The sequence below is a fragment of the Lycium ferocissimum genome, unplaced genomic scaffold (genome assembly GCF_029784015.1).
Source record: "Lycium ferocissimum isolate CSIRO_LF1 unplaced genomic scaffold, AGI_CSIRO_Lferr_CH_V1 ctg285, whole genome shotgun sequence".
Taxonomy (NCBI): domain Eukaryota; kingdom Viridiplantae; phylum Streptophyta; class Magnoliopsida; order Solanales; family Solanaceae; genus Lycium; species Lycium ferocissimum.
In genome coordinates, this window is record NW_026724299.1 from 107,219 (window position 1) to 119,177 (window position 11,959).

At 35.3% G+C, this 11,959-nt stretch overlaps 1 long non-coding RNA gene across 1 annotated transcript; it reads right to left on the bottom strand.

Moving 5' to 3' along the window:
• Window positions 1-272: 272 nt before the first annotated feature.
• Window positions 273-10,286, bottom strand: LOC132043778 (uncharacterized). The gene is made up of 3 exons (XR_009411934.1): window positions 9,126-10,286; window positions 7,079-8,704; window positions 273-1,668 (listed from the first exon to the last, which is right to left on the bottom strand). It is a non-coding gene; the product is annotated as an uncharacterized LOC132043778 (long non-coding RNA).
• Between the last annotated feature and the right edge of the window lie 1,673 nt (window positions 10,287-11,959).

Below are 11,959 nucleotides of genomic sequence, written 5' to 3' on the forward strand. Positions count from 1 at the left end.
TTGAAACTAATTTCAACACAAGGGAATCAACAAGTAAAAGAGGTAGCTGTAAATCACATAAACGTGGTAATCTCAAGATGCTGTCAGAAAATCACATTAAAAATATTCAAAATCAAGTCAACATCAGGGTTTGTAGAGACTTTATGCAAAGAGTACTATATGAAGCTAAAACAATCAATTTAAGCAATTCAATCATTCGACACAAACACATTATTACATACAAATTCAATATATTCAATAAATACCTTTAATCGGCAATTTGCGAGTTATGGGTCATCTGGTACTATTTTTAATGGCCCAAAACGTGTGAAATGTCCATTTTGTGCCATCTTCTTAGAACATGGCTAATGTATGCCAATTGTGTGTCTTGGTTAGTACATTGTGCCATTTGCTTTATTTTTTGAATGTGGGAACTGTGGTGGAGAATACTAAGAAGAGTCAAAACATGATGTTCACTTATAATTAGTCGATCCAGCGCTTCTTCGTTGATCCAAGGTCCATCTTCAAGATGTTCACTTGAAATTAGTCGAATTACTCTTTTACGATCGAAGGCTCATTTATCTGGACGAGACTATCTGCTAATTCATGATTGGTTCCACAAACATGGAAAATGGCGAACATTGACAAATCATAAGTTTGGAAAAAATCAACCAATTCATGAGATTCAAGCATGCAGTAAATGGATTCTCATCCCCTTCATATCCATAACCATCAAATATTTTTAATGTGTTAGTTTTATGGCACCTTGAGGTGTTCCTCCATGCATGTCTACATAAGTTCGCAACTGCTAGCTCTCATTTTCTTGGTTTTCTTCTGCACTATTCCTATTGCTTTTCCTAATTCAAATACTAATTCTATTGTACCTAACGTTTCAATAACTCACTACCAAGAAACATTCATCTAATATTACATGGTCACTAAAAGGCATTCTTAATTATAGATGTCACGGCGAAAAAGAAGAAGAAACCCTTGAGAATAACACCAAATGAATGGAGGAGAAACTCATCTTTTGGTCTGAATGAGTGCTTCTGGAGGAACCAAACTTGGAAGCCATTTGCGGTGATAACTGATGAATTCTTAAAAGTCCAAGTCTTATCCTCTCCTCCTCTAGCTTTCGTCTTAAATCTTCTTCCGAAAGGAACCTTTCCACCACTCTCCAAAGTTCCGCACCGCCAAACAGTACGTTCATCCTAAAAAGGATCAAGTATACAAACAACTTCAGCGCAAGTATACAATGAGAATTGCTATTGATCCATCAACATGCTAGGGGAACAAAATTCTCCACTATCAAATGTTCTTGCAGGAAATTTAGCATTCGTATCTACTCGAGGAATAGCCACAAAGCCTTTGATCCGAAGTCAAACGCGCTAATCCACTGTGCTATGCGGTCTTGTTAGGATTAGCCTCAAAGCTTCGCCTTGCTTTTTTTAGCCAGAGCCCCTAAAGGCCCATTTAAAGCAGAGTCTTAGTTAAGGCAGGAACCATATGATTTTCCCCTAATTCCCCAAACGGCCCGCTCCATGTTGTTCAAGCGCGAATAATGCAGAAACCAAAAGAACAAGAAGATCAGTGCAGAAGAATTTTTATAATCATAAAAGAGAAACATAAAAGTCGCAAACCTAACATCGGGTGACAACAACAACGATGATCCCTTGCTTTTGTTCCATACTTCCATGAACAAGAAACACAAAATTGGATAAGTTTGAGGGAAGACAAGGCAAGGCAGATAACACGCAGAGGAAATGAAAGGACAAACATGGTCGATAATTCGATGTTATATTTACCATTTCATAAAGAAGAAGCTGAGACGACATATACAGAAAGAAGCTACCACCAAGAGGGGAGGAAAAAGAAGAGGAAAGAGAAGCGGATCGCAAAAGTAGAACTGATACAAGGAAAGAAAATGAAACAGGAAACAATTTAGTGATGCAGACCGAAAGCAAAGTTGGTTAGAACTTCTTAAAGCAGTTATTTTTCCATAGGTATTAAAACCTTCCTAATCATATGATACACCTAAATGGAAGTAATATGCATTTGTTATGCTCTTTAAAAGACGGGTGCATCCAAAATTGCTCGTTAAACTTTATAAGGATTTCAATAAGTATTTAGGCGTTCTATCAGTTATTAAGCTTTTACAGGAATTCTTGCAGGCATTAGTTACAAATTAAGCAGGAAGTCTTTAAAGTTTAAACTCGGAAGCTGTAGCCATATTTTCTTGTTTTGAAGGAGAAGAAATCTCCAACTTGGAGATCCTCCTTCAAGTCGCTTTGCTACTTGTTTTTGTGAAAGTGTAAAACATTATTTCCCTAATTTCACTTTACTGTTTAACTCTGATCAATGTTATTCATTGCACCACTTATTGATTTTATTATACTTGGCAAATCAAGAAAGCAAAAACAGAAGCAGTGGAGTTAAAAAAGGAGCGTCTACAGAGAAAAAAGCACCAGGATTGAAAACCACAGATGAAAGCATGGAGTCCAAACTCAAGCATACATACACATGCATATGAGATGTTTCCTCTATTGCATGCATCTCCTGTCAACAATATAGAACATCACAGGCAATGACCAGCCACTACCAGACTTGTCAATCTAACCAGAAAAAGGAGGTAACATCAAAGTACACACAATTTCTTTTTATCAGAATTTGGAACGTTAACATTGGGAGGAATGCATCCTCACCTGACAACTGAATTATGTAAAAATTGTAATTCTAAGTATAACGTTGTCACAACACCATCACCCCTCTTTAACATGTACATCCTGACGGATTATCACTTTTGATTCATAGGCTAGGCTGCAAGACTAGCTCACAGAAATGAAGATTGAAGGGAGAGAATATCAAGAAAAATACAAAATACGGAAAGATATGAGGGCGATGAAATGCAGTAAACTCAACTTAGGTCTCTTTAGAAAAACTGAAGTGACAGATGCGAAATAATTACCAGATTCTGACAGAAATGTACTGCTCGAGATGTTGTTGAGCGTAACACCTTATTGGAGAGAATATTCGAGAGTGGAGAGGAATATAATTATTTTTGAGCACTGAATTGTTTGCAAGTCCTAGTTACCTATGATGGCAAGCAGAAGGTCAATGATGTGTTAAATTGCAATGAGGGTGGAGATTCTGTTACATCTTCAATCGGGGAAGTCCAAGCTCGGAGATACATTGGTGGAGGAGCTCCTCTGCTTATAAGTTTTTCACCGAAGAATCATTCTGGTGGCAGGGCTAGAGTTTTTGTTAATAACTGATTTTCCTTAAACGGGCAACATAGTTGCGGAAAAAGTGTGTATTCCATGTTGATCTGAAATTTTCACCTGGTTTATTCATTAGATGTAATATACGGAGAATTGCCAGTTGCTTTCAAGCAGTATTTTATGACATATAGAGGTTGCTCGTTTTCAGAAATTCTGATTGATAACTCCCTGGGAAAATCTTTTATATGGCAAGAGTTGTTGCTTAGGGGCTGTTCATTACAAAAGAGGATTGAGTTTCCAATGTCGAGCGACAAATTCTCATTTTTAAAATATATTGTCAAATATATTATCATATTCTTATTTGATAAGGATATGCTGGGTCTTGGAGTTTTTCCAATGGGGGATGAGCTTTCCCTTCAAAGCCTAGGAGTGTATGCTGAATTTCTTGCTCTAATGATCATGCATTGCAAACCAAAGATTGTCATAACATGCACTGCTTGTGAAATGGAGTCTTAGAGAGAGAGAGAGGGAAGAGTTTAAGGTGGAGAGCAAATGGTCAACAATATGCTCTTTTAATTGCTTTAAAATGGCTGCCAGACGTAGACATTGTTTCACCTTTAGCTGCTGCTACTGTGAGGAAGGGACCTGAAGCTATACATGTGCGGGGAAGTGTTAAGGTTAGTGCAATTGATCAAGTACTGCAGAAGTATTTAACTGGGCAAGGTCTCTTAATTGTTGATTATGCTACTTGTATTTGGGATTCTCTGAATTTAGATGAATTACTTGCTTCTACTAAACCAGAAAATGACAATGTTGTTACTGTTGTACTCTCTGGAAAACGAAATCTTGAGGAACGTGTTCATTTATTGAGGAGACCAAACTATCCTGCTTCACTTCCTTTAATATTTGTTGATGCTGTTACCCATACCATTGACATTGACTTTGAGAAAGAGCCAATTGGCTTGGGAAAGGACGGCAAGAATGTCTACTGCAATATCTGGCCATCAACTAAAGAAATTGCTAAGATTGTTCAATTAGGTGTATTGCCATATATGTTCAAGAGTGATTATGAAGCTATTAAAGAGGGAAGCAACATATGGATTAAGTTATTAGTGCTAGTTGTTAAGCTGTATTCATGGGATCCTAGTTCTGATTGCATTCATGAGCCACTTCTCAAGGATAGGAAGGAAGGGAAATCAAGTGGGTATGATGAGTATCGAATTACTCCACTGGTGGACCATTACCTTGAATCCTTCGGTGTTCTGGAAAGATTTTGGCAACTAGTTGAAGCAGAAAAATACTTTACAAGGCTTCTATTTGAACCAACAACAACCACCTGGGAATCATTAATGAATGGTTCTTGCATTCATGAAGTTATTGACATTGTTGACCAATTTGAGATGAGAACTCTTATATTTGATGACTGTTCACGATTTCCATTTGATCCAGGTGACTGCTGGCTTTTATGCTCTTGTTTGTTAAGTTCCTTCCTTGAGGTCAAGGAAGTTTTGAAGGAGGGAGTACTGATACGATCTAGAAATAGAGCTGTTGTGGGGCGTGTACAGAATGCTTGGGAAGTAGTACATTAGTGCATACAACCTCTTAGTTAAGGTGTAGTTATTAAGTTTTATATATTACATTTCAGTCCCATAAGCTAGTTACTTTTTATCCCTAAGTTCTCTTTATTTTAGTTTAGTCCTCCTCCTATATGTAAGGAAATTGCCATTACGCTGAGGCTATGAATGAGAATATTATCAGTTTCTTAGTTTTCTTTCCTTTCTTCTTAGCTAGCTTAGCTCTTTTCTTGCAATTCCTTTCTTAAATTTCCCAAGTTGTATCATCTACAGAGAAAAAAGCACCAGGATTGAAAACCACAGATGAAAGCATGGAGTCCAAACTCAAGCATACATACACATGAGAGAGCATGCAGTCAACAATATAGAACATCACAGGCAATGACCAGCCACTACCACACTTGTCAATCTAACCAGAAAAAGGAGGTAACATTCAAAGTACACACAATTTCTTTTTATCAGAATTTGGAACGTTAACTGGAATGCATCCTCACCTACAACTGAATTATGTAAAAATTGTAATTCTAAGTATAACGTTGTCACAACACCATCACCCCTCTTTAACATGTACATCCTGACGGATTATCACTTTTGATTCATAGGTTAGGCTGCTAGCTCACGAGAGTCAAGAAACACACAAAATACGGAAGATAGACTGCAGTAAACTCAACTTAGGTCCTTTAAAAACTGAAGTGGCGAAATAATTACCACATTCTGACAGAAATGTACCTCTTGAGCACACTATTTTTCCCTATTTTTCTTTTCAAGTCCAGTTTACCGATGGACAGGAATGGCCATTGGGGCAGGGCAGGGCGGGGCAGTGCGGGCCAAATTCTTAACCGGGCAGGGCAAGGAAAGACTTAAACGGGCGGGGCGGGGCCAAAATTTATATGGGAAAATTTCAGAAATATACAAGTTGGCCACTTACATTGCAAAAAAAATAGCCCAAAACTTACGTTACAAAAAATAGCCCAAAATATACAAATATATACATACACTTATATTAACATATACCAACATATAAGCAGACAGGCAGAGAGAGAGAGAGAGAGAAATTTTAATAACATTCTTGCCCTAATTAACATAGAGTATAATTTTCTCAAATTTATTTTGCTGGACACTTAAACGGGGCAGGGAAGGTGGTGGGTTTTGTAGAAAAATAGTCCCAGGCCCAAATGATGGCAGTGTTATGCTGTGTCCCAACCAAAAAATTGCAATATGGGTCCATGTAATGCTGTGTTCTAACCATATTTCTTAACGTGACACATAAAATAAATTCGTAATTTTCTAACGTGCTATTGTTTTTAGTTTTAATTTCTTTTTTCCTTGTAAATAAAAGCTGTGAGAAAAAGTAGTCGCTAGACGTGTAATTTCAACACTTGTGTGAGGAATAATCCTAAACAAATTGGGAAACTGGGATACGCCACATGAAGAAAAAAAATATTCATACACATGTTTCAACTTTTGGACTCATTGGAAAAGGACGAAAAGGAGAAGGGTTGATTTTTATATTTTCTTTTTTTAAATGTTGATTAAGATGACCAGATAGAGCAAGAGATTCAGAATAAACGAACATACCAAACACCAAGAAACTGAGCAAGAATTCCCCTTAAAGCTTAAAGAACTGCTCTCTTTGTCAGAAGGAAAATACATAAGCTCTATGGCATCTAAATTCTATTCGCTCCGTTCATTTTTACTTGTCCAGTATTATAAAAATAGATTTTCACTTTTACTTGTCACTTTTAGCATATCAAGGTAAGACAATTTATTTTTTTCTGTTTTACCCATAATATTAATTACTCACTTCAAATCATTTTTCAAATCCAATAAAAATATGCATCAATTAATATGGGTACATTGGTAAATTATGTATTTCATTTATTGTTTCTTAAACAGCGTGAAAAGTCCAAAGTGGATAAGTAAAAGTGAAAGGAGGGAGTAAATTGATAATTCCGAAAACAGCAAATTTCCAAATTCCAGCACAGAAAATGATGACAAAACAATTTCCAAATGGGATCATTCTTAAAACTGGTTTTACATTTCCATTTTAAGCTATGATACCAGCAAAGATCGAGAGAAAAACGAAGAGAGTACAAACAGGGCAGGGCGGGGCACGGTTTGATAGGTCAGGGCAAAATTTTGGAAAAATAGTAAACGCGGAAGGGCAGGGCGGGTCAAAGTCTTAGCAGGTGAATTCTCGCCTTGCCCAAATTGCCATCCCTACTGATGGATTAAAGGACAAGGATATCAACTCCAAGTTAGTGATACATGTACATAAACGCGCCTACTGCAACTGAAAACATTTACCTTCTGAGTTATGACCTCCTTTAATCTGTTTTGATCCGTGCACTAGTACAACTAAAGAGCACACACCAACAAAAACAGCAACAGTGACAACAAACGAACGAGATAATACGAACGGAAAAAATAGGAGACGAGATGCTTAAGTGACCTGTTAAGATTACTGTGTGGACAATGAGGTTCTCATCTCTAGGAAATACAATCTTCAATTAACTTTATTCTTTACTCTATTTGTTCTAGTATAGTTTTAATGTGTTAATCGCAGGCTAGTTGTACATTAAAAAAGGGCCATAGGTAGCATTAAATTTTGAATATAGACCAGATATTAAGAAGAAATAGCCATTAAAATTATAATCAATTAGCCCAAGAACATTCCCCCTCCACATTGGAATCTATAAAATAACCACTATCAGATTCTTAGACTGAAACCCTTAAGAAAAGATGAAAACAACTGCTACTACTACACTCCATTCTCAAACAAGTTAGAAGAAAAGACGACAACCTAAAGAATTTGTTGGAAACAAAAAATTATATGATTAAAATAGACCCCAAAACAGGAATTTTTTCTAACATCTATGTAAATTCTCTGGAAAACACAACAAACTCTAGCAGCCATCGCTGAATCTTCTTATGATTACTTATTTCCTTCTTCGTCTCTTAGAACTTTGAAATCTTCTAGTTATTAGTTATTAAAAAAATGACATATCAAAAATTAACGATTCAGAATCCTTACAAGGAAATCAATAAAAACCCAACATTTTCTCTCTTTTTTTAGATCGGTTGAAATAACCCAACATTCTTTTGAAGAATGTGAAATCCCAGATGAACAAATGGGAACTCTGAATTCAGAATACAGTGGCGATTTCTGACCATTATGGCGCCTTTCTAAGACAACTCCCTGACCCTGAGTCCCAACAGTCATTTAGCGCGATCATAGCGCATTGGCTCCAATTTTATACATCCCAACAAGAGGCACAATTTTGAAGCAATTACTTTCCCCAGGAGAATAACATGAACCAAAAAAAGAAAAGAAATACCCAATGCAATAAGAACCCAAGGTTTCTTGAGGTAACATTAAATTAGCAGCCGTTATCTGACGGGTACTTAAAGTTCCACAAAGGTAAAACAACAACAACACCACCTCAGTTCCACAAACAAAATATTGTAGACAGACAAAGGATGCCTTTGCCAAGTATGCAAGCAAATGATATGACTTTAGAGCTTAGCTTATAACATTTCCAAAGACGAGAAAGGATGCATTGCCATGGAAGTCCTATGGACATATATACTATGGCTACAGACAAAAGTTGAGTCAATGGTTTGGCTGCTTAGAATATGAAAGTATGATGAGTACGACGTGGTACCTATAGAATATACACCTCAAAGATCATGGTTGAAGACATAGTTGCTTCCAACAAAGCGTTTAATTCCACCAATACTACAGTATGAACTTCCTAGAATCTCTATATGGACATAAGAATTCCGGAGCAAGAAATATCTAGAAAGAGAATGTACAAACAACTATATATTCCATAAGTAGCTCCCATATAGGTTAAAACTTAAAAGAATGTTACTGGTGGGGCATGAATGTATTCAGAGATGATTCGAAGTAATTGGTTGATGATGCATTCACTGCAATAATAAGAAAAAAAATGAATGCATAAGTAGATGATGTATAGGTTAAAAGAATATTGTTGGTGGTGCATTAATGTACACAGAAATGATACAAAGTAACTGGCTGATGATGCATTCACTGCAATGATACGAAAAACAAATGAATGCAGCAAGGCAACCAGGCATCTTCAGTAACAAAGTTAGTAATAATGAAAATAGACATTAGTTTTGTGAACGCCCATAAATGAATTTTACACAATGAATAATTTCCATGACGGTGATTTAAACTGAAATCTGCTGCTTCCTAGTATCTATTCAATTGATAAAAGCACAAAGGACAATTACCATGTAAGCGACAGTGCGACACACACCGGAGGATGTAGTGAAAGCATAAAACGAATGTAGAAATCTAATAAAGTATGTTTACCAGAAATCTCACCTCATTGTAGTGGTCGACTCCAACCATTGCTAACATAACATAGTACCTCTGAGTACCTGAGAGAGGGGCAATTTCCACCAATAATGACTTCGCCTCTTAACATGCAAACCAAAAAGTAGAATCAACATCACCAGAGACAAAGTAACTCCCTATCTAACAGTTAAAAGCCATGAGTAACAACAGAAGTTCATTTCCCCTATAGTTTTCATTAAAAAAAATTGTCTATATATACAATGCAGTAAAACAAAGGTCTTTCACTGATTTAAGCAAGTGAAAGAGAAGTACCAGCACCAGCATTCTTCTGATTCATATCATTAATCAACACTAATATCATAATAAGAAATCCTTTTTTATCATATAAATTACAGCCAAATACCATTTGGCCATTTAGTAATATGTACACAGTGTATAGGTAGTGTATACTTTATACTAAATATACATACACAACAACAACAAACACAGTGTAATCCCACAGGTGGGGTCTGGGGAGGGTAGAGTGTACGCAGATCTTAACCCTATCTTGTAAAGGTAGGAAGGCCGTTTCCGATAGATCCTCAGCTCAAGATATACATAGACAATACATATAATATACATACCTATACACAACATATACATCCCAAGTGTATAGGTAGTGTATACTTTAGCCATGGTAAACTAGTTTCCCTTCTTTTTTCATCCTTTAAGTTGCAGTAAGAAAATCAAACACATACATGAAGAGTATACTGGAAGAAATCAGACAAATTATACCTTTAATCACCTCTTCAGACAAATATGCGATCCATTACATAAATATGAGCACTCGGTTAAACAGGCTGTATATTAATCTAACAGTCAAAACAGACCCTATGTTACTCCCTCCGTCCATTTTGATTGTCCTTTGTATTAAAAAAATAGACGTCCACTTTTACTTGTCCAATTTAGAAATCCGAGACAGAATTTATCATTTAGTTGCTCATTTACCCATATTTTATTTACTATAATCACTGGTCGATGCATATCCCAAAATATTACATTTATTATATTCAAAGGATGATATAGTAAAATTATCACTCTATTCTTGATTTATTAATATACGCGCTAAATCAATACATGACAAGTAAAAATGGACGGAGGAAGTATTAAAAATGCATATTATTTAGCCAAGGATCAACTACTCTATACTCCCACCGTCTCAAATTATTTGTCACTTTTTTTGTTTAAAACATTAATTAGGAGGGGTATACTAACTTTATAGTACTTATTTTATGTATAAGTTAATATCTCTCCATTAAATGTTTACTCTATTCATGTGTCATCTGACAAAATTCGATAAAATGGGAGAAAATTAATTAATTGTGTCTTGAATGTTAAAACGACAAGTATTTTTAGTAACCGTGATAAATAATTTGAGACGGAGGGATTACTATCTTAACGAAATAAAGCATGTGTTTGCCTGCCTAGAATCAAAGCATGATGAGATAGAGAGAGACAGATTTCTTACTGTCTTTCAGCAGCAACAATGGGAATTTGCCTTCAGTCTATGAAGAAATTATACCTTTGCATTGTCTTTTATGGCCCTATTGTTCATGCTGTCCAAATTACACTGGGATTTGATACTAATCTTAATTAAGGAAGTTCCTAATTGGTGTAAGAGCTATTTTCGGGCCATGCATAAGAGCTAATATATTTAAGAACCAGTATTAGAGTAGACCAATTTTTCGGGAAGTTAAAAATGTTTATTTTAGATAATTGGGGTGCCTTGTCAAGTTTTTAGAAAACAAAAATGTGCTTTTTGAATAATAGCAGAAACTATTTTTTAGAAGTTGAACAAAATATTTTTCCCCGAAATCTAGTATTGTAAAACTCCTTTTCAAATTGATTTGCCAACCTAAACTATTATAGTGCAAAGGTATATTTTTTGATATTTATAATAAAAAGAAACACTTTTAAAAACTAAGATGATTTTGAAAGCTTGGTATAACAGAATATTAGTTATGTACGGTAATCAGAATTGAGGAGAAGTGCACAAATTCTGTTTTGGGAATCTTATTTAAAAAAAAAAAAAAAAAAAGATGGAAGTTTACAAATTTTCTAAAATTTAACCGTCTCAGAATTAATAAAATTCACAGTTATGGGATTGAAGTTGAAAATCACGAGGCTAAAGTGTCAAACTTCAATGCCCCCATAAATAGCAGAATCGTTATTTTTTGGTACACTTGGTAAATAACCTGCTCATATTCTTTAGAATGACGTGCAATTACCTTATTTTTCCCTCTTAATTAAGAGCGGATTATATTGCACAAATTATGCTGAGGGTGATTGTGCTCTCCCTAGTTGTATTTTCCAGTAAAGATGAACTCTTTTTTTTTGGGGTTATAACTTATAACCATATAGTATCCGAAATTTACTGATCCAACTAATTTATATTCGTCATAAACTTTTTCTTTTGTTCAAAGGTCAAAACGACCAAATTAATTTCTTTCAAAAAAAAAAAAAAATCATTTTCGGAGCAAAACCCGAGATTTTTGATCAAGGGTGAACGATCTCATTTATCACATCACATCCTAGGTGGTGAATTGAAGATTAATTCCAGTTGCTATTCTCTCCTCTTTTTTTTTTTTTTGCCCTTTGGAATCCCCACAAAGGGAGAATTGGTCTGAATAGTGCAGAAAAAGTTTGCATTCCTTTATGTTTTACTAGCAATTAAGTGGCAGAGTTTATATCAAATATTAGTCAGATCAAATAGTAACATACATATTACAGTAATTCATTAGAAAAATTACTGGTCAATGTCTTTTGGGATGATTTAGTTTACAAAATATGATCAAATGTATAGGTTTGGTATATTTTATACG